This window comes from Rutilus rutilus (assembly GCF_951802725.1).
Source record: "Rutilus rutilus genome assembly, chromosome: 6".
NCBI lineage: Eukaryota > Metazoa > Chordata > Actinopteri > Cypriniformes > Leuciscidae > Rutilus > Rutilus rutilus.
In genome coordinates this window covers 40,454,768-40,477,153 of record NC_140214.1, presented here as the reverse complement: position 1 = coordinate 40,477,153, position 22,386 = coordinate 40,454,768, and the positions used below count along the sequence as shown (strand labels likewise).

The 22,386-nt window shown below is 43.1% G+C and overlaps 2 protein-coding genes across 2 annotated transcripts in view; one reads left to right on the top strand and one right to left on the bottom strand.

The window, feature by feature from the left end:
- The window catches only part of LOC311291359 (uncharacterized protein), a 796,365-nt gene that overhangs the window by 257,321 nt on the left and 516,658 nt on the right, over positions 1 to 22,386 (bottom strand). The window lies entirely within an intron of this gene.
- LOC311291423 (uncharacterized protein) overlaps positions 1 to 22,386 on the top strand; it is a gene marked incomplete at its 5' end in the record, with an annotated part of 543,326 nt that overhangs the window by 100,892 nt on the left and 420,048 nt on the right. The gene's annotated exons all lie outside the window — the stretch shown is intronic.

Sequence of the window (22,386 nt, the reverse complement as noted above, 5' to 3'; positions counted from 1 at the left end):
AAGATATTTCTGGTGTTATAAAATATCGCATATTAATTTTCCAAGCAAAATGTATATTTTAGTCAGAATTATTGCGCTCCTATATGGCGCGCATGCGCGCAGTAGCGCTCGTTCAATAAAAAGATTAGCAGCAAAATGGATATTTGCATGACTTTCTAACATACAGATGGAGAATATAACTGTAAAATGTAAGTTTTGCACTGAAAAAAAAAAACATGTCACAAACGCATAAAACAGCACAAAATATACGCTGTTTGATGGTGGATCGATTTGATCCACGATCGACCTCTAGGGCTGCTTCAGAAACGCGTGCACACGCAATTATCTAGACTAGATAAACCTGGATCAAACCTTTTATGGAACCCCTTTAGCCCCAACTTATTTGTTAGGCTCATTCAAGTCCGGTTTTGGAGTTTAATCCCCGCTTTTCTAAGCGTCTTTTATGGAACAACCCTCAGGCCTCTCTACACTCTAGCCAGAGTTGCATGTCCGAAGTTTTAGTTGCTGTGAATGCATCCTGATTTTAAATTCTAGTAACCTTTCAATTCATTCCCCATGCACATGATAACTCCTTAAAAAAAAAGTGGAATTGTGTAGAAGGGTTACACGTGGGGGCTCGTCCGGGATTGTTGTTTACTGTTGTTTTGTTTTTGTGAGCAGGTTTATAAAATAAATGTAAAAAAGTCAGTGACAGTCATAGGAAAGTCAGTGTTAAATGAGGTAGCTTAATAGACCTAAAGCCACTTATGTGTGTTTAAGAGATTTTTTTTTATTTTTTTATTCTGTGTATGTAAAGCTAATATAACATGGAGTCAGAACAGATTTTCAAATGGTGTAAAGACAAAGGTATTGATGCAAGGAAAGCATTTGTGCTTAGTAAGGTTTCTCTTGGTGTTACTGATGAGACTATGTATAAGGTACTGGATGAGGCTGAAGTTTTCGGTCCCAGTAAAATAAGAGGACGGTGTGTAGAACACTTCAGTAAAAGCCAGTTAGTTTTAGTCGAAACTATTAATGATATGACTAAGACTGACATACCTGAACAGTTACTAGCTGGAGATGAGTTTGGATCTTGGATAGTGAATGTTACTGAGACCAAGAGTGTTCCTGTAACTGGTAAAGGAAACTTCCAGTCCAAGTTGCTGTCATTCTTAGCAAATAAAGGGAAGTCATATCAAGTCATCTTCATTTATATAGCGCTTTTAACAATGTAGATTGTTTCAAAGCAGCTTTACAGAGATAAACGTATAATTTAATGTAACAGATTGTTTTGGCTTTATAGCGGTTCTTTAATAAAGTTATTTTCCAGCTAAAGTTAGTTTTGATTGATTCGCTTCCGTTGCAACAATCATTTGTTATTAAATTAGGGGCCGCTAAGACGACATCATTCTCTCTACACAGACTTTAAACGCGAACCTATGAGAAACGCTGATGGCGTTCACATGCGCATTAAGAATTGGTTCTATAGTTATGTGCGTTTGAATATAAGTGCGCAGGTTTGGAATTCCCTACAAACCAAGCCTGAACAAAGTACTGGTGTTTCCTTATAATTTTTGATACAGAATTTTATTTTATTTTGTCACTTCGGGGAAGATACGCGAATTGAGTTTCCCGATGACGCTTTATCTGTAGAGTGGTAAAGGGATCCTCAATAGGGAGAGACTAGTTGGCACTTCAGCACTGCGTTGTTATCGGGTCCAGGCGCAGGTCCTTCATCAGATCTGGATACGGCCTGGATCCGGCAGGCTGCGGGAAAACCTCGGGATAAACAAAAGACACTAAAATTAGCGTAGATGCCATTCTTCTTATGATGTAACGAGTACATCAGGATTTATGGGAAGTGTTCCAGGTTCCATCTGACCTAATCTATGCAGCCTAACACTGAATTATAGAAGTCTATAATGTAGTATGTGAATGCTAGGTCAAAGAGATGTGTCTTTTGTCTAGCTTTGAACTGACAGAGTGTGTCTGCTTCCCGGACAATGTTAGGAAGACTGTTCCAAAGTTTTGACACTAGCTGATGTCACAGGCTTACTTACCTCTGCTTCTGCTCCACCCACCGCTCCAGACCTGAACACAAAGCTGGTGAATGCCATCTCCTCACTAGTTGAAAAATGTCAAGCCACGCCTGTAGATGGACTGGGCTATCGCATGCTACGCATGTCCTCAGGTATGAAACCCACTCCACATGGAGAAGAGGAGTATGACGCTTGGGCGGAACAGACCACCCACATGTTGGACGAGTGGCAATGTTCTGATGTTGTCAAGAGACAGAGAGTAGCTGAGAGTCTTAAAGGGCCACCAGCAGATATTGTCCGAGGTTTGAGAGTCACTAATCCCCAAGCCACTGCCAATGACTACTTTAAAGTCCTTGAAACAGCTTTTGGAACCACAGACAGTGCAGCTGATTTCATGGTAAGGTTTCGGAATACATTCCAGCAAGACGGTAAGAAATTATCAGCCTACTTACTCAGATTAGACAAGCTATTGCATGCAGTCCATCGTAAAGGTGGAATTGACGTGATTGACATGAACCAAGCACGCATTGATCAAGTTGCTAGGGGCTCTCTGCCTCATGACCTTGTTGCCCTTCGCATAAGGCTGACTTAGTTGTACATGTACTGCCAGAGCCTGCGCCAGTCCCTGACGTAGCAGAGAAAGATCCTGCAATAGAGAGTCTAAGGAAAGAATTTCAAGGTCTCAAGACTGATGTTGCACGCCTCTTTTCTGCCTCTGTGACTGCATCAGCAAATGTGGCCCAGCAGGTAGACCAGAACCCCAGCCAGAAAGCTACTGGAAACTCATATGCACGTGTGAAGGAGAGGGCTCCCAAACCTCAGTATTGTGCTGATGTCTTTTGCTACAGATGTGGTGAAGATGGTCATTTCCAGTGGGAGTGTCAAAACCCAGAAAATCTCAGAAAAGTGAATAAGCGTCTCTTGAAAATAAAACAGCCGATGGGAAACTTTCCAGGGGCTCAGTAGAGGAACGGCTTGACGCTCCGGAGAAGATACGTTCCACAAGGTGTGACACGCTACCAGAAAAGAAGGCTAACTTGCCAGAAGGTTTAGTTGGACCTAGCTCTATTGTCTTAGTACAAATTGAGGGCATTTACGCCAAAGCTTTACTTGATAGCGGGTCTCAAGTTACCCTACTGTATCGCTCCTTTTATGACAAGTATCTGAAGCCTTTGATCCCTATTGAGTGCCTGGAGATTTGGGGCCTCAGTGCAAAGGAGTATCCATATAATGGTTATATGTGCTTGAAGCTTGAGTTTACTGGAGATGTAGTGGGAGTAGCTGAGACCGTAGAAACACTTGTGCTTGTGTGTCCAGATCCGGTCATGAAAGGGGATGTTTCCGTTGTGGTCGGCACAAACACCTCTATAGTTCGAAGACTGTTCCATTCATTGAAAACACAATCTGTCTGTTCATCCAGTAATAAAAGAAGCTTATGAAAAGTTTCAGGAAACTCCTGACGACACAGCTGAGACAAAAAAAGGAACAGTCTGGTTCACACGAGACAAGCCTTTCACTCTGCCACCTGGCGGCGTTGCAACTGTTGTTGGTATTCCAAAGTTTCCTGGAGGTCTCTCTAGCCAAGCTGTTCTTATAGACCGTCCGGAGGAGGATTGTTTTCCTAAAGAGCTTCTGGTCATGCCGGTTGTTGAAAAGTCCACGGCTGTCCACTGTCGTCGCATCACAGTCACCATGAGAAATGTGTCCAGTCATAATGTGACATTAAAACGCGGAGTTCCTATTGCTCATCTATTCCCTGTAGATGTAATAAATACAGTTCTTGAAAAGAAGGGTCCTAAGCTGTCAACACCTCAATTGTCCCCGTCCTCTTTCAACTTTGGTGATTCTTCTGTGCCATCTGAGTGGAAGGAGCGACTGTGTCAAAAGATGATGGAGAGAAAAGAGGTTTTCTCCTGCAGTGAGTTTGATGTGGGTTGTGCAAAGAGCACACAACACAGCATTCGGGTGACAGATGATAGACCTTTCAGAGAACGTTCTAGATGTTTGCCACCGGGTGATTTGGAGGATGTGAGGAAGCATCTGTATGATCTCAAAGAGGCCGGAATCATTTCAGAATCCAGAAGCCCCTATGCTTCCCCAATAGTTGTGGTTCGCAAGAAAAACTGCACTATACGAATGTGTGTGGACTATAGGACGTTAAACAGGAGAACGATTACGGACCAGTATACAGTCCCTCGTGTGGAAGATGCTTTGTCCTGCCTGGGTGGTAGCCAGTGGTTCAATGTGCTTGACCTCAGAAGCGACTATTATCAGATCCCTTTAGCTGCTGTGGATAAAGAAAAGACAGCCTTCACTTGCCCAGCAGGGTTTTATCAGTTTGAGCGGATGACGCAGGGGATTTGTGGGGCCCCGGCCACATTTCAACTAATTATGCAAAGGACTGTTGGTGATATGAACCTACTGGAAGTGCTGGTGAATCTGGATGACGTGATCGGTTTTGGAAGAACATTAGAGGAATGCGAGCAGCGCCTTCTTAAAGTCCTCGACAGATTGAAGGAGGAAGGATTAAAGATATTGTTGGATAAATGTCAGTTCTGCTGCCCCTCTGTTACATACCTTGGCCACATTGTGTCTAGAAATGGCATTGCTACAGACCCTGCAAAGATTGAGGCTGTGAAATCATGGCCACGCCCAGAAAACATCACTGCTCTTCGTGCCTTCCTTGGCTTCTGTGGATATTACAGACGTTTTGTAAAGGATTTCTCCTGAGTCTGCCACTCAACCAGTTGCTTCAGGGCTGCATTGTGGCTGGAAAGACAGGGAAAGGGACAAAGAAAAATAAGGAAATCAAAGAGCAGAGGAAAGCACAATCAGGCACAGCAACAAAAGATTGGTACCATCCATCTGAGACTTTTGGGGCTAGGTGGGATAAAGACTGTGAGAAAGCTTTTGAGGCTTTAAAGAGAAGTCTTACAGAGGCGCCTGTGTTGGCAATCGCCAACCCAAAACTGTCATATGTATTGCATGTTGATGCGAGCAGAGAAGGATTGGGAGGTGTCCTCTATCAGGATCAGGGAGAAGGTTTGCGCACAGTTGCTTTTGTCAGCAGAAGCCTCTCTCCAGCAGAAAAGAATTATCCCACGCATAAGCTCGAGTTTCTGGCGTTAAAATGGGCTGTTGTCAACAAATTGCATGATTACCTCTATGGAGTCAAGTTTGAGGTCCACACAGATAACAATCCATTAACGTATGTCTTAACTATAGCTAAATTGGACGCAACGGGGCATCGATGGTTGGCGGAACTGTCAACATATGATTTTAGTCTGAAGTATCGGCCGGGAAAACAGAATGTCGATGCGGATGCATTGTCACGGCGTCCTCATGCTAACCACAATGTTTCTTATGAGAAGAAGGAAACCCTGCTTGCCACCACAGTCCAAGCTGTCTGTCACATGTCCAAAGTCAGAGTACCTCACTGTCGCCGGTGCAGAGCTGTAGATCTCATGGGCTCATCCAAAGATGCGGTGCCCAGAGCCTATTGCAACTTGTCATTTCTGAACACTCAGCAGTTGCCCAAATTGAGCGCAGCAGAAATCTCACATTCTCAGCAGAAAGACCCGTGCATTGGAGAAGTGTGGCATGCTATCATTCAGAAAAGTGCCAACCGCGCCAACAAAGAGAAACATCCTGATGTGTCATTGTTGTTAAAAGAGTGGGAGAAGCTAATGGTCAGAGACTCTGTGTTGTATAGAACGAGCCAGCCACCAAACAAACCAGCTCGGCAGCAACTGTTGCTTCCACAAGAGTTCAGAACAACTGTGCTCCAGTCGCTGCATGACCAATCGGGCCACCAGGGGTTTGACAAGACATGCGGCCTGATACGAGAGAGGTTTTGAGATGAGATAAACAAGGAGTCCCTGAAACAAAGAAGGAGAGTCAGTAGACGGCTCAAAGCAAAGAGAAAAGAGAACTATGATACTCCTTGCTTACCAGTGCCTGAACAGGATGATAAGATGGAGGTAGCATCTGACTCCGAAGATGATGAGATGGGTGTATGGCATGACTATTATGTACCACGAGAGTTACTAAGACCAGAACCTCAAAACATTGATCACTGTGAGCCTTTTAGTCTGGATTTGGATCTGGCCGTTTTGACAAGTAACTCAGAAATGGATGAGATACCTGAAGAACCTGCCGCAGTGGAGGAGGATGACCATTTGGTACAAAATGTGACTGCAGAAATTGTGAAACAAGAAAGAGACACTGAAATACAAACGTCAGACGAAATAGCTGAGAGACTAAAAGGTATAACAGAAAGCCCTGACAAGACAACTCGACCTCAGAGACTAAAGAAAGCTCCAACCAGACTAACTTATGACTTTCTAGGGACCCCAACGTCAGTATCCGTTGGTACACATAGTGCTACCGTAGTTGAGATTAATGACAAGAAAGATTCTTTAGTCCTATCTCCTGTTAAGAGATATGCAAGTTCTTTTTACAAGTGGATAGGTTAAGGGGAATGTTAATAATCTTCTTAACACAATCTTTTACGAAAATTTGTTTATTTTCTTGAATGTGATTTACGGTGTTAGACATGTCATGAGGGCATGACCATTTTTTTTGTGGAGGGAGAATGTAGCACCCTGCTAAAATTATATATTGTTTATTTTGTTTATTTTTCTTGTTTTTTTGTCAGTGTGTAACCCTGTTAAAACGGGAGAGTGAGCTTTGTTTTGGAACTGGTTAAATGGGTCACGGAGATTCTACTGAAGTGAAACTAACGCCATAGCCATGTGCGAACTGCTAATAGCCATGTGCGAACTGCTAATACATAGCCGTGTGAGAACTGCTACTATATAGCCAGAAATCCACTTTTCCACCGAGTTTCTGAGTGAGTATGGACATTGTGAACTAAAATGAAATTGACATTTTTGGACAAGATATAGTTAAGCTCATTCGATTTCGTGAAATTTTGGCTAGTGTGCATCAGATGCTGCAACCCATGTTGCTGCAATAGATGTGCTCAGGATTCACGCTGCAGGCCGGAGGAGTCGCGTTTTCACATGGACGGAAGGAGCTTCAGGGCGGGTTTCCTCGTTGCGTATCTCACCATTGGACGGAACGGTTTGGATAGACGGTCACTATAATCTTTCTGTTACCGAGGAATCGTGAGTACAGACAATATTATTTGGAAAGGTTTCAACTGAGCTCCAACAAGCGCGCCAACGTTGTGGTAACACAAAACTGAGACATAAAAGTAGAAGAAAAAAAACCCGGGGTATTGGTCATTGTCATTTCATTTGGAACATGAGGACATTTTAAAAGGTTAACTCGCCTAGTTCTGAAAAAAACAATATAAATACATTTTGAGTATAACATTCAATCGTTGTGGTCTGATATTTAAGTGTGTGCGATTGATATGTGATTGGTGTGATTTTAGTTTCTTTTTTTTTTTGCAAATAAGGGTTATAGTGGATAAGTATATGTGCATGGGAGTTTTATGCTCACAGTGAAAAAAAAAAAAAAAAAACGCACACAGTATAGCTATATTTAATCTAACAAGGCCTCTCTACACTCTAGCCAGAGATGCATGCCCAAAGTTTTAGTTGCTGTGAATGCATCCTGATTTTAAATTCTAGTAACCTTTCACCAATTAATTCCCCATGCACATGAATAACTCCTTAAAAAAAAAAGTGGAATTGTGTAGAAGGGTTACACTACTATAGGAGTTGGATTAATCAAGATGTCACAATCGGCCTTTGTCCATAGTTTTTAACCAATATGTCAAAAAGTAACAATTGCATAACAATTAGAAGACAGGCTGGACATTTGAATGAATGAATTGCCAACTACTGGCCTAAGCCAGTCTTTAAATCTAGAATCCTCCAGCCAGAGGTCTGAAAACTTGCATTTCCCCATAATGTCAAGGGTTTTTCGTGGGTCAAAATTGGTCTTCGGTTGGTGGCCGATCCTTTCTTGGCCGTTCTTTTTTTTTTTTTTTTTAAGCTGTGATTTTTACCACTTGATTTCATAGCTTTGTAAGATAAAATCTTTATTTGCTAGACCTAATAATTATTAATTATTATTATTTTGGTCTATAATCATATCAATATCAAAAAGTAGAATAAAAAAGTAGCATTAAAAAGTTTATTTTAACTGATAGTCTAATTTTCTACCATATACTGTACAATTGAATAAAATTAGCTGCCAGATAAAAAATTAGCTGCCAGATAAAAAATTAGCTGCCAGATAAAAAATTAGCTGCTAGATAACAATAACTTGCTTTGGACATTATAATATAAATAACCTGAAAATACTACGTAGTTTACATACATGAATACATGAATTGTTTGTTCATGTTACTTCACAGTGCATTAACTAATGTTAACAAATACAACTTTTGATTTCAATAATGTAGGCTACTAGTAAATGGTGAAATTAACATTTAGAAAGATTAATTAATGCTGTAGAAGTGCAGTTTTTAATAGTTAATGTTAATTAATGTAGTTGACTAGAGTTTAATAAATGTAACCATTAGGGTGGTCCTTATTTTTAAAGTCTCCAATTGTCATGCTCTTAACCCTTCAAATTGTTCCTTTATATAAGAAAATACAGCATGCCAATTTTTATGGCAGTAACATAATAATTACTGGTAGCTCAATAGCTTTAAACTTTCTGAGATTTTGATGATTTTCATAAAAAGCGTTCATTTGAATTGGTATTGTACCTGGCTAGTAAAATTCCAAAAAAATCTCCACATATTCCATATGCTCCATATATTCCTAAATATGTATTTTAGATGCATATCTCAGTTTACTTATTGAAGAAACTAAATCCAAATTAATCCATCCATGAACTGGTTTAGCAGATTTACCTTTCCTGGTTGAATCAATACATATTTCTATTGATGATCACCTTGGTTATTGTTTGGGTTTAGAGCACATTTTTTGGTTAAAAAAATTACATTACGTTCCTTGAAATTGACCCGGAACTTTGGCTGAATCAAGCAGATTATCAGGAGGCACAGGCAATTATACATGCAATGAAAGTAGCAGGGCATAAAGTATATTTCCGGCTTGAGGGCAGGTCCGGCCTCCGGCGCATGCAAAATTTATTTATCAGGCTGCAAATTACAGTCGGAGGCACTATCGGCGCGGACGCGCTTGAAAAAAATGAGCGCGTCGCTTCCATTATGAGCACGCATACCACGCCGCTACATTTGAAATAACGAACTTGAGCGCGCAAAAGACACGATATGTGAACAGGCCCTATCTGACTTGAATAACACACCGGTCCTCTTCAACCTACCACCTTGATTCAAGAGTCAGCGCGCACAGCTGTCACAGCCAATGGGAGCATGATATTAGGTTGTCTTAGCCAGTTGCTAGAGAGGAGGGCGGGTCTTGTGCAGGAAGTGAACCAGTTCGCAGTTAGCTTCAGAGAGCTGCCAACTCTCACGCATTCACCGTGAGACACACGCAATTGACACTTTTCACACGCTCTCAGGACACACATCTATTTTCTCACGCACAGAAAAATCGCGAAGCAAAGAGGACACGGAGACCAACAGACTAGACAGAGCAGGTTACTTATGATGTAAAAAAAAACTCAGCTCTCAGATTTTGTCACTTTTATTACGAAATTCAAACAGTAAATACCGTTTTGGCGCTTGTAAATGTGACGCGACCACTGATCTATATCCACCTTATTCTGCTCAGTCTAAACAATGCGCGCTGCCATGACGACGACTCCGGTTGCCTACTTCCGGTTCGTAGCGCTTGACCTGTACTTGGAGCGAGAGAATGAGTTCAAGCTCCTCTTGTGTTGCTGTTGTTTGTTTTAACAATTCAAAGAAGATTTCAAACTTTTTAGAAACTGAGTGTTTCGAGCATAAGATAAGAAGGAGATAAGAATTTATTTTTTAAAGAGCCGTGAGTGAGTCAAAAGAACCGGCTCTTTTCAGTGAGCTGAGTCAAACGAGCCGAAATGTTTACGTTTTCCGACCTTTTTTCTTATGCTTCAGTTTTAACGCTAACCACTCTAAACGTTTACTTTATTGAATGTATCTGAATACGGAACCGGACATGGGCATTATCTCCTTCTTATCTTATGCTCGAAACACTCAAGTTTGAAATCTTCTTTGAATTGTTAAAACAACTAACAACAGCACATCAGGAGCTTGAACTCATTCTCTCGCTGCTGGTACAGGTCAAGCGTTACGAACCGGAAGTAGGCAACCGGAGTCGTCGTTATGGCAGCGCGCATTGTTTAGAGCAGAATAAGGTGAATAGAATGACATTATATAGATCAGTGGACACGACAGATTCCTAGCAGCAGGTGAACCTATCATCTCTAGCTAGTAAATAAACACGAATGAACAATGTTGAAAGATACAGTAAAATTACCGAAATGTATATTCCTTCATACATAATATCGACCAATCAATGAAACAAATGGGTCAATAAAACAGCTGGAGAACAATTGTCACATAACATTTACCTCAGGAAAGCCATTTGATGACCATAATATAGGCTATAGCACGTTAGTTGGCTAGAAAACTAACTAACTAGAAAACTAGTTGGCTAGAAAAGCAAAAAAAGAGCTATAGAGAGTATTTAGCTAAATATGTGTTCTATATTACATATTTATTATGTTTTTACTTATATCATTAAATAAAGTTGTTATTATAATAAAAAACGCATTATATATCTCTCTGTATGTTTACAGCATTAGGTGAGTTGTTTTTTTTCTTAAGAAAAATGAATGCCTATGTCACAGGCAGGGGGGCGCGCGCTAGCCGCCCCTCCCTAAATTGCGTACCACCCTGAGGAGCAAGACCGTATTCCCACAAAGTCAGGACAGGACACAGAATAGATTCAAAAGGTTTTATATTTTAATTGATTAAAAGTCTTTGAAGTGAGCAATTACTCCCAGAAGGAATCGACCAGCAGTTCCTCGTTCTCTACTCAGACAGAGACAGCTTTAGTAGGTTCTTCAAGCTTTAGCAGGCTCTTCAATGGACTCAGACAGAGAGTGTAGGATACATATGACTCACAGCATTAGCAGGCTCTTCACTGGGCTCAGACAGAGAGTGGAGGATACATATGACTCACAGCATTAGCAGGTTCTTCACTGGGCTCAGACAGAGAGTGGAGGATACATATGACTCACAGCATTAGCTGGTTCTTCACTGGGCTCAGACAGAGAGTGGAGGATACATATAACTCACAGCATTAGCAGGTTCTTCACTGGGCTCAGACAGAGAGTGGAGGATACATATGACTCACAGCATTAGCAGGTTCTTCACTGGGCTCAGACAGAGAGTGGAGGATACATATGACTCCCAGCATTAGCAGGTTCTTCACTGGGCTCAGACAGAGAGTGGAGGATACATATGACTCACAGCATTAGCAGGTTCTTCACTGGGCTCAGACAGAGAGTGGAGGGTACATATGACTCACAGCATTAGCAGGTTCTTCACTGGGCTCAGACAGAGAGTGGAGGATACATATGACTCACAGCATTAGCAGGTTCTTCACTGGGCTCAGACAGAGAGTGGAGGATACATATGACTCACAGCATTAGCAAGCTCTTCACTGGGCTCAGAGGAGGCTGTTTTTCTGGAACTGTAGATGCAGACCAAACAATCCAAAACCGTCAAAGCACTCGTGCACACACATCAACCTTCCCAATGTGAACGCTTTAAGAACAGGACACTTCAAAACAGTAAACTCACTGTGACCACGGCAATTGAACAGTGTCCAAGAAAACATCTCCTTGAAGTTGGGCTGGGCTGGCTAGTTGCTGTGTTGAGAGGAAAAAAAGCAGTACAACAGTAGGGTAGTAGAGCGGCAGAACAGTAGAGCAGTAAGGCAGACGGGCCGAGGGAATCCCTTAGGGAGCATTTGTTTCACTGGCAGAGAAAACAGGATATGAGCAAAGCTCACCATACCATGCAGGTCAGGGGAGTCACAGGCAGACGCACATCTCCTCACATTGAACCACGAAGCAGGCACACACGCCTCTCAACCCGACAATCGGGGCCGTGTCCACGTGACGGCGGCAGCCGTAATGATCGCGTCGATTTCGCGTTACAAACGCACTCGATCAAATCGTCGGCCGAGCGCCCCTTCCTGGGCGCCGGTCTCTCCCCCGCAACTGCTGCACTCTCATCGGCCGAGCGCCCCTTCCTGGGCGCCGCTCTCTCTCCGCGTCTATTGCACTCGTCGGCCGAGCGCCCCTTTCCTGGGCGCCGGTCTCTCCCGCGCCTCTGCCGCGTTCTCTCCGCCTCTGCTGCCCACAGCTGTCGGCAACAATGAACATATAAAGCACTCCCGCCTCACATGCGGGCCAATCGCCAGCATAGATTCTTCCCGCCGAACACCTGAAACTGATTTATCTATTAGATCGCTAGATTGTCACTGTTTACATCCAGGCACAGGAAACAGCCATTTGGCTGAGTGTCACATTAAAAACATTCCCTGAGGGAAACCCTTTCCCTGGCGTGTGCGTTCCTCCCCCACTGAACATAGTCACCCGGTGACATCCTCCCCCACTTTTGAGTTCTAGTCCCTAGAACACAGATGAATAAACCCAGTCTCTGGAATGGCACAGTGGGGCTAGCGGGTCGTTGCTACAACACAAGTGAGGCAGCATTGATATAGTAGAGCAGCAGAACAGTAATACACCCCCAATATGGAAGTTGTTAAAATAGCATGCACTTAGCTTGTCCTAGCCCCAGCCCAAAGTCGTCTCTCTTACTCTCATCAAATTCAGTCTTCCACAGCCCAAAGCAATCCAGCTCTGATCCTGGTCCTCCAAACCTCAGCACCCAAGGGGCACCCATAAAAACCGGCATAACTTGGGAGCATGTTACTGGTGCCTCGTCATCCAACATTTGGAGGCCTACGGTTGCTCAAACCCAGGGCGGAACCCTGCCGACTACGCCAAGTGTCACAGGCAGGGGGGCGCGCGCTAGCCGCCCCTCCCTAAATTGCGTACCACCCTGAGGAGCAAGACCGTATTCCCACAAAGTCAGGACAGGACACAGAATAGATTCAAAAGGTTTTATATTTTAATTGATTAAAAGTCTTTGAAGTGAGCAATTACTCCCAGAAGGAATCGACCAGCAGTTCCTCGTTCTCTACTCAGACAGAGACAGCTTTAGTAGGTTCTTCAAGCTTTAGCAGGCTCTTCAATGGACTCAGACAGAGAGTGTAGGATACATATGACTCACAGCATTAGCAGGCTCTTCACTGGGCTCAGACAGAGAGTGGAGGATACATATGACTCACAGCATTAGCAGGTTCTTCACTGGGCTCAGACAGAGAGTGGAGGATACATATGACTCACAGCATTAGCTGGTTCTTCACTGGGCTCAGACAGAGAGTGGAGGATACATATAACTCACAGCATTAGCAGGTTCTTCACTGGGCTCAGACAGAGAGTGGAGGATACATATGACTCACAGCATTAGCAGGTTCTTCACTGGGCTCAGACAGAGAGTGGAGGATACATATGACTCCCAGCATTAGCAGGTTCTTCACTGGGCTCAGACAGAGAGTGGAGGATACATATGACTCACAGCATTAGCAGGTTCTTCACTGGGCTCAGACAGAGAGTGGAGGGTACATATGACTCACAGCATTAGCAGGTTCTTCACTGGGCTCAGACAGAGAGTGGAGGATACATATGACTCACAGCATTAGCAGGTTCTTCACTGGGCTCAGACAGAGAGTGGAGGATACATATGACTCACAGCATTAGCAAGCTCTTCACTGGGCTCAGAGGAGGCTGTTTTTCTGGAACTGTAGATGCAGACCAAACAATCCAAAACCGTCAAAGCACTCGTGCACACACATCAACCTTCCCAATGTGAACGCTTTAAGAACAGGACACTTCAAAACAGTAAACTCACTGTGACCACGGCAATTGAACAGTGTCCAAGAAAACATCTCCTTGAAGTTGGGCTGGGCTGGCTAGTTGCTGTGTTGAGAGGAAAAAAAGCAGTACAACAGTAGGGTAGTAGAGCGGCAGAACAGTAGAGCAGTAAGGCAGACGGGCCGAGGGAATCCCTTAGGGAGCATTTGTTTCACTGGCAGAGAAAACAGGATATGAGCAAAGCTCACCATACCATGCAGGTCAGGGGAGTCACAGGCAGACGCACATCTCCTCACATTGAACCACGAAGCAGGCACACACGCCTCTCAACCCGACAATCGGGGCCGTGTCCACGTGACGGCGGCAGCCGTAATGATCGCGTCGATTTCGCGTTACAAACGCACTCGATCAAATCGTCGGCCGAGCGCCCCTTCCTGGGCGCCGGTCTCTCCCCCGCAACTGCTGCACTCTCATCGGCCGAGCGCCCCTTCCTGGGCGCCGCTCTCTCTCCGCGTCTATTGCACTCGTCGGCCGAGCGCCCCTTTCCTGGGCGCCGGTCTCTCCCGCGCCTCTGCCGCGTTCTCTCCGCCTCTGCTGCCCACAGCTGTCGGCAACAATGAACATATAAAGCACTCCCGCCTCACATGCGGGCCAATCGCCAGCATAGATTCTTCCCGCCGAACACCTGAAACTGATTTATCTATTAGATCGCTAGATTGTCACTGTTTACATCCAGGCACAGGAAACAGCCATTTGGCTGAGTGTCACATTAAAAACATTCCCTGAGGGAAACCCTTTCCCTGGCGTGTGCGTTCCTCCCCCACTGAACATAGTCACCCGGTGACACCTATCTTGTGTAGCCTACCTAATATTTATTTAAATGAGTCAATATTAAATCAAATCACAATAATTGAATTGAAAACCAGAAATTGTACCATGTAGCCTAAACATTGTAACATGTTGTCACTAAGCCTAATAAAATTCAGTTTAGTTACTAAAATGTTTTGACAATCACAATACACTTATTGTGATGCAATAATTCACCCCCCCCCCCTTTTTTTTGAGATTGTTGTCATTGTTGTCATGTCAGTGTTGCTCTGATTTCAATAAAATGTAGTTCACTTGCAGCAACTTTTAATATTATTTGCATATCACAATAACGCCGCACAGCTTAACATAGGCAATCTTCCACATGATTGAACTACCTCTAGATATCTTTTTTTTTTGTCAACATTTTTGCATATTTCCAATTTTGAAGTTAAAAGGAACAGTTTAAGAGGTTAAGACACTAACATTTTGCACAAAAAAAAAATTGAACTTGATAAGGACCACCCTAGTAACCATATTGTAAAGTGTTACCGATTTGTTACACACCGATTCAGACGTTTCGTGAGTTCAGTGTTGGACAGATCAGTTGTTTTAACCATTCATTAAAGTGAATCGGTTCAAAGGAGTCATTAGTTAGTTCGCAAATTATGCAATGTGTCATTAGCGGACGTGTACGCGTTGTGTGATTTATCCCGGCAGTTTAGGACATCGTACAAGATTTGTGTTAACACAGAAAACATTTCATCACTGGATAGGTTTTTTTGTTTATTGAAAGTGTGGTTTATGTCAGCTAAATGTGCAGAACGCTTTTCAGAGAAGATAAGGCAATGTATTTTAGCACAATTCACACCCAGCGGTAATTCAAGAAATCTCCGAATGCGTCACGTGAAACTTCGGTCTTCTGACCTTTTACCATCGTGTCAATATATTTTGATTAATATGAGCGAGGGAGAGAGAGCAAGAGTGGAGAGAGTGCGCGCGATCAGGGCTCTCTCTCTGCTCGTTCTTACCGGTTCTTTCAGTTAACATGCACCTTGTCACAAGAGCAGCAGTCATCTACATTAGGCTACTCACCCATCAAATAAGGCTTTGGCGGGACAAAAATATGCTTTGGTGGCTGACAAAAAAAATTAAATGCAGGAAAAACCCTGATGTCTCTTATATGACTGAAATAGAAGTGAACTCGCAAACAGGTTTGGCAGCAAGCCAGCCAGGTACCCAGTTTGTTTCAGCGCGCGCGCGAACGAACACCACGTCACATGATATCGCTCAGGTCCTACTCGCTACATATAAATAAATCCGTATTCAAACATTTTGTTTGTACGCAGCCAGGAACAGCACATCTGCGTGGCATCACAATCTTCTTGTAAACAGACCCACTCGTTGCACGTCAACTGAACACCTGTGGGCGTGACAACGATGCGATGATGTGAAATGAGGTGTAGTTGTCTTGCGCTGGAGATAGTCATATGCAAACGACTGGTATGTCACTTCGTACCGTGACATGACTTCTTACCATGGATCCCCAACGAGCTGTAGTTAGAGCTTGATTTAAATAAATGCTTTGTTTATAATGGGGAGGACTTCTTAAGCTATAAAACTTGCAGGAAGTTTTAATGGTACAAAGACCTCTTATTTTATATATATTATATTTGGTATACCAAAAGATCAAGGCAAATTTGGTTTATCATGTCATGACCCCCTTTAAGATGGTTTTTCTACAAATAAAGTTTAAAAAAAAATTTTATCGTTCAATCTTTTTCATATAATTTTTTTTCAATATTTTTTTCCAATTTTTGTAATTAAGTAAAATAACTATAAATTTCATTTCAGCAATTGTTATGGATGTTTTTTTTTACTATCTTTAAATTAATGATATATCACCCATTGACCACCCTGCTCTCTAAGATATCGGCATCAGCCATCGGTTGATTTTAATCTTTAAATATTAAAAACAAATAAAATTTCTTAGGTTTAAGTAATCTTAGCTTTACTTAAATCATTAAAGATTGTATGTCAAAAAGACATGTACATGTGATTGGAGGCATTTTAAGAATTATAGTGAAAGTTCACACTTTTATGGCAAGTTAAAGGCCTGTCTCATATAGGGCCTTATTTTAACGGTCTGAAACGCAAGTGTCAAGCGCGAAACTCAAGTAACTTTGTGGGCGGGTATTGGGCACTGTTGCTATTTTACCGGCGGGATAAATGACTCTTGTGCCCGACGCAAATCTAAAATGGGTTGGCCTGAAGTAGCTTCATTATTCATAGGTGTGGTTTGGGCGTAATGTGAAATAAACCAATCAGAGCTACATCTCACATTCCCTTTAAGAGCAGGCACACTTGTTCTATAGCGGATTGCTATTATAATGGCAGATTTGCCAGGCAGGCGCGCGCCAGCAGCGGTTCACAGCCGAGGAGACCGACGTTCTCGTCAGGGCCGTAAAACACAGAGAAGTGACATTGGGGATGGGAGAAACACACCCAAATTAACTTTGGTTAAACAGGCATATGATAATTTGGGTAAATGTGTAAGCTAGATGTATGCTTTTATAATAAACTGTCTATCTATCTATCTATCTATCTATTGTAATAATGTATGATTTGCAAAAATGAAAACTGCTGCTTCTGTGTAGATGAGTGAATCAAAGTGTATGCGCGTTGTGCACACGCTACATTGATTATGGCCAAGCATGCGCCCTTAAAATAGCATATGAATAACATGCGCAACGCGGAATTATTTTCTAAACCTGTAAAATATCATCAGGGAACATTTGCGCTGGAACACGCCTCCTCTTTGCGCTGAACCGCCCCGGGGAGAGCAAATGTATTTCTTAATTTACCGACATGTGTCTGTGGAGGGAAAAGTCTGCTGTGCGCGGGTGCAAAATAGGAATGATACATGCATCGGTGTCCAAAGTCAATTGTGCTGGGTGCAAGATAGGGCCCATAATGTTGTTGGTGCAGTCAAGTCAATAATATTGTTGAATATTAAGTGTTCCCAACTAAGCAAGACAGAGGCAACAGTGGCAAGAACCTAAACTCCATCAGGTGACATAAATAGAGAAAAGATCCTATAGCTATAAAACTTTACACAAATATTTTTGTTAACTTCATTTTATCTTGGAAATTTGTCACTGAATAATAAACACTAATGTACAGGAAATAGTAGTTTTTGAAAATGAATGTTAGTTTAACTCTCTTTGCTGTATATGTTGTTTATGTAAAAAGTAAATGGAAGATGTATTTAATATTTGTATATAGAAAATGTTTTGTATGGGTTCCATCTAATTCTGTGTTGTGATTTATTGTAGGTTAAATGATTGTAACTTAACAGACAAAAGCTGTTCAGCTCTGGCTGCAGTTCTTGGATCAGATACCAATCTGAAAGAGCTGAACATGAACAATAATAATCTGCAGGATTCAGGAGTGAAGCTGATCTGCACTGGACTGAAGAAAGTAAAGTGTAAATTGGAGATACTGAGGTAAGTTGAGTCACAGGAGTCTCATACCTAGAGTGAGGTGCAATGAATGACAGGACGATGCCGGAGGCAAAAGCGCAAGAGAACTTTTGTGAAAAATCCAAAGATCTTATATTTGTTACAACGTGGGTATACCATATCAATCCTGTCATTGTGCTATTTTATTGTTGTTGTGTTTTTTCATCGAGTAATTGGAGTGACATTAAGCATTCATTTTGTTCCAAGAAAAGGAAAGATCTAACATTAAATATCAGAATAAGAGCTACAGATTCTGAGGGTCATTGGCAAATATATTTTCTTTTCAAATAATAAAATATAATCATTACTTGCATACCTAGTGTTGAGTCAGAATTCAGATGATTCTGTTAGAGCTGGTAAATCTACCACAGAATGGAGAGCGAGGTCTGGTAGAAATCAATTCTCTTAATATTTTATGTGACAGGATTAATGTATTTTAGTGCTTTTGAGGGAGCTGTGTATCTTTGATTCTGCTTTCAGCTTTGCAGCTAGTCTCGACTAAACACTTCCTCTAGTTTATGAGTGTTTTACACCACTTTGAAAGTATTTTGGTCCATTTGTCCCACTCCTCCTTACAAAGCTGCTTCAGCTCAGTGACATTTGTAGACTTTCCAGCATGAGCTGTGTTTCACGTACTTCCACAGCATTTCAATGGAGTTGTAGTCTGGACTTTAATTAGGCCATTCCCAAACTTACATTTTGACTCTACTCAACCAATTACATGTTGCTACCTACCTTGAAGATTCCTCTTAAGTGCTTCATCTCCAATCGCCCGCTTCCTGTCTTTCATCATCTGTCTTCTGTCTCCAGCCATCTGCCCACTGTATCCACGGTCATCTACAAACAAGAGATCAAGATTATCATTCAGCTAAGTTCCATATCCAGTACAGATTCTTCTACATATATACTCACTAGTCATCTCTGCTTCTTCCACTCCGTGCCTCTGTTCAATAAAACCCTGTTTTTGAACTACTTACCTGTCTGCTTCTCTCTATACCGTGACAGAAGACCAGACCACATGCAAAACCCTACGGAGACTGCAACGATTCACCCAGCCGATCAATTTGCATATCTGGTTCATGCAGTCCGTTTATCCCTTCAACCGTCTACATCGGATAACCCACCTTCCATTCCCGCCGATGTCGTTCACGCTGCACGCCAGTCACTCCTGCATTATTCACCCCCTACTTCATCCGCTGCCTCTGCTAGTCCCATGCCCTGACCTGCGACATTTACTGGTGAGGCGGAGGATTGCAGCGGATTCCTGTTACAGTGTTCCCTATATTTTGAAATGCATTCTCACCAGTTCACCAACGATCATGCCAGAGTGGCCTTTGTCATCTCATTGTTGTCCGGACGCGCGCTACAGTGGGCTACATTCACTGTGGCAATCCAATGCCCCAGTCATATCCTCACTGTCAGCCTTCTTCAGCCACTGCAAAGAAATATTTGGTCAAACCGCATCAGATTTGTCAGTTCATGACCAGTTGTTCAACCCTCATCAAGCCAATAATTCTGTCAGCGCTTACGCTCTCCAGTTTCGCATTCTTGCGGCCGCTAACGGCTGGGATGAAACTGCACTTGGGCCTTTATGCTGCACATTAAACTAGGCCTATTCATCACAGAGATCCCCTGCCTCGCTGTGCTCACTCTCACTGTCATCACTATCATGATGCTCCACGAGCCCCTCTCCCACAGAATGTCATCCTCGCTCCCATCAAGGGCATTTGATATGCAGCATTTCTTAAATCCATGAATGATGCTCTCCTGGCTTATGGCATCCCATGCTTGGAGGATCCAAGTACAGAGCAGATGCACTGCTGGCTTCTGAAGTTTTCCAGTAGGCGTCTGTGAGTGATCGCCTGACAGGAGCCACTCAGTGTATCTCTTGCACAGATTATCCTTGAATGGCTTGTTGACTACTACATCCAATACCTGTAGCTGGCTTGTCATCCTCCCTGGAATGATCACTAGATCCCCGTTCATTTTCCGCAACTGCGCCTGCGCCACACTACCTTGAGCCAGTCCACTACCAGGTCAGTGTCCATCCAGCCCTTTTCCTGGGCACGTACGATAATGCCAGCTGGCATCGTCTCCTTTGGCATAGTCTTGCGTTTCAAAATCACATGGGGGGAGTTTGGTCCCATCAGTGAGACACGCCAACATTACAGTGATTCGGTTTTTTTCATTTCCAGTAGATCGCACAATAACTGATTTGTCCCCTTTCTTAGCAAAAGTGACAGATGTTGGCATGTCAAAAAACACTGGTGTTTGGTCAGCATTCCCTATCTGATCCAGGGGGTATGAGTGAGTTTTCCTCAGTTTAAACACATATCGCTGAAAAGATAGCAACCAATCCTCGAAGTCTGAGGGCAGGCGCTGGGCCAGACTTGTTCTATGACACAGTGTCAGCTCTTTGCGCCGCATCATTCGTGTACACCACACAGTGCTAGCTTTGAATTCTTTTGTCGGTATGTTCAGCTCCTTGGCTATCTCCAGAGCTCTCAGCCGAATGATTTTTCTTGTGACTGGCATCGCATCCCGACGTTTTTCTATCACATATTCATAGATTCTATCATCAAGTTCTGCAAACTTGCCACTTTGAGGTCCACGGAAAGCTTTCCTTTTGCTGTATTTTTTAGTCGTTCTTTTTGTGCTCACCACGTTGCATTCTGTGACTCCAATTTTTTTGCCAGCTTTGCAATTATTAGATGATTCCGCCTCATTCACGAATATAAGTTTAAAGTTGGCGTCATAACTGTTTTGAACGTGTTGGTTTATTTGACCAACTTTTGAAGCGCTTTTCTCAAGATGATCTCTTGATCTCTCAATGGCGGCACTTTACTGTTTATTTAATTCATAACACTGTCACTAATTAGCCTATCGTGTTGGCGCCCTCTACTGTTTCCCCCTGCTTTCTCCCTTTCCCCCCGTGATTTTGTCTGTATCGCGAATATAAGACGACCCCCCATTTTTCAGCCTATTTTTAGGACAAAAACCTTGTCTTATATTCGGGTATATACGGTACTATTCAACTTCCACCTCAAATAAATTATCTGTCCCATATTACGGTGCATATCCTAACCCCCGCATTTGTGTCTCAGCGCAAGCCCTCATCGACTCGGGTTCCGCAGGGAACTCCATCTCCACCCAACTTCTCCAAAAACTGAACGTCCACAAGAAATGCTGCTCTCAGGATTTGAGAATCCACACAATCCAAGGAAAACCGCTGGGCCGTGGTCGAATCCGGCACTTCTCTCCCACTCTGACGCTCCGCATCGGATGCCTGCATACTGAAAAAATCAGTCCACTATCCATCCTGGAGCAGAAGGCCATGGAGGAGTACATCCAGGAGGCACTCCAACAACAATTCATTCGTCCTTCTATGTCCCCTGCCGCTTCAAGCTTCTTATTTGTTTGCAAAAAAAACACCTCAACCTAAATCACCTCAACTCCCAAACAGTCAAATACAGCTATCCACTTCCTCTGGTCCCAGCAGCCCAGGAACAGCTAAGGGGAGCTCACATTTTCTCCAAGCTAGACCTGTGGTATGCACTCCACAGGTCTAGCTTGGAGAAAATGTGAGCTCCCCTTAGCTGTTCCTGGGCTGCTGGGACCAGAGGAAGTGGATAGCTGTATTGCAGTGGATAGCAACCTCATTCGTATACACTGAGGGGATGAGTGGAAGACTGCCTTACCGGTTGCCGTACAGCCTGTCCAACTGACCTGCAGTGTTCCAAGGGTATATGAATGAGGTGTTCCGGGAATTCCTTCACCGATTCGTCGTGGTTTACATAGATGACATCCTCATCTACTCCCGGAACCTGGCCGAACATCGCCTCCACGTGACGCAGGTCCTTGAAAAGCTCCGCCATCATCAACTCTACCTCAAGCTTGAGAAATGCGAATTCCATATAATCTCCGTCCACTTCCTAGGGTATGTCATCGACCAGCATGACATCCAGATGAACCAGAGGAAAGTGGAAAGTGGAGTTACCGCACGTTTTTACAAATATTAGTGACGACTAATATTTTGGTGCTAATTCAAGTGTGCGTGTTTTGAAAAGACAAGAAGTGAATTACCGTTTAGGGCAGCAAAAGTGCTGCTTGTCCAACCTAAATCTGGGTGTGTCGTACCTCTGTTTTAATTTAATGTTACTTTACATAAGTGAATGCGGGAAACCACGGCATGGCCAATC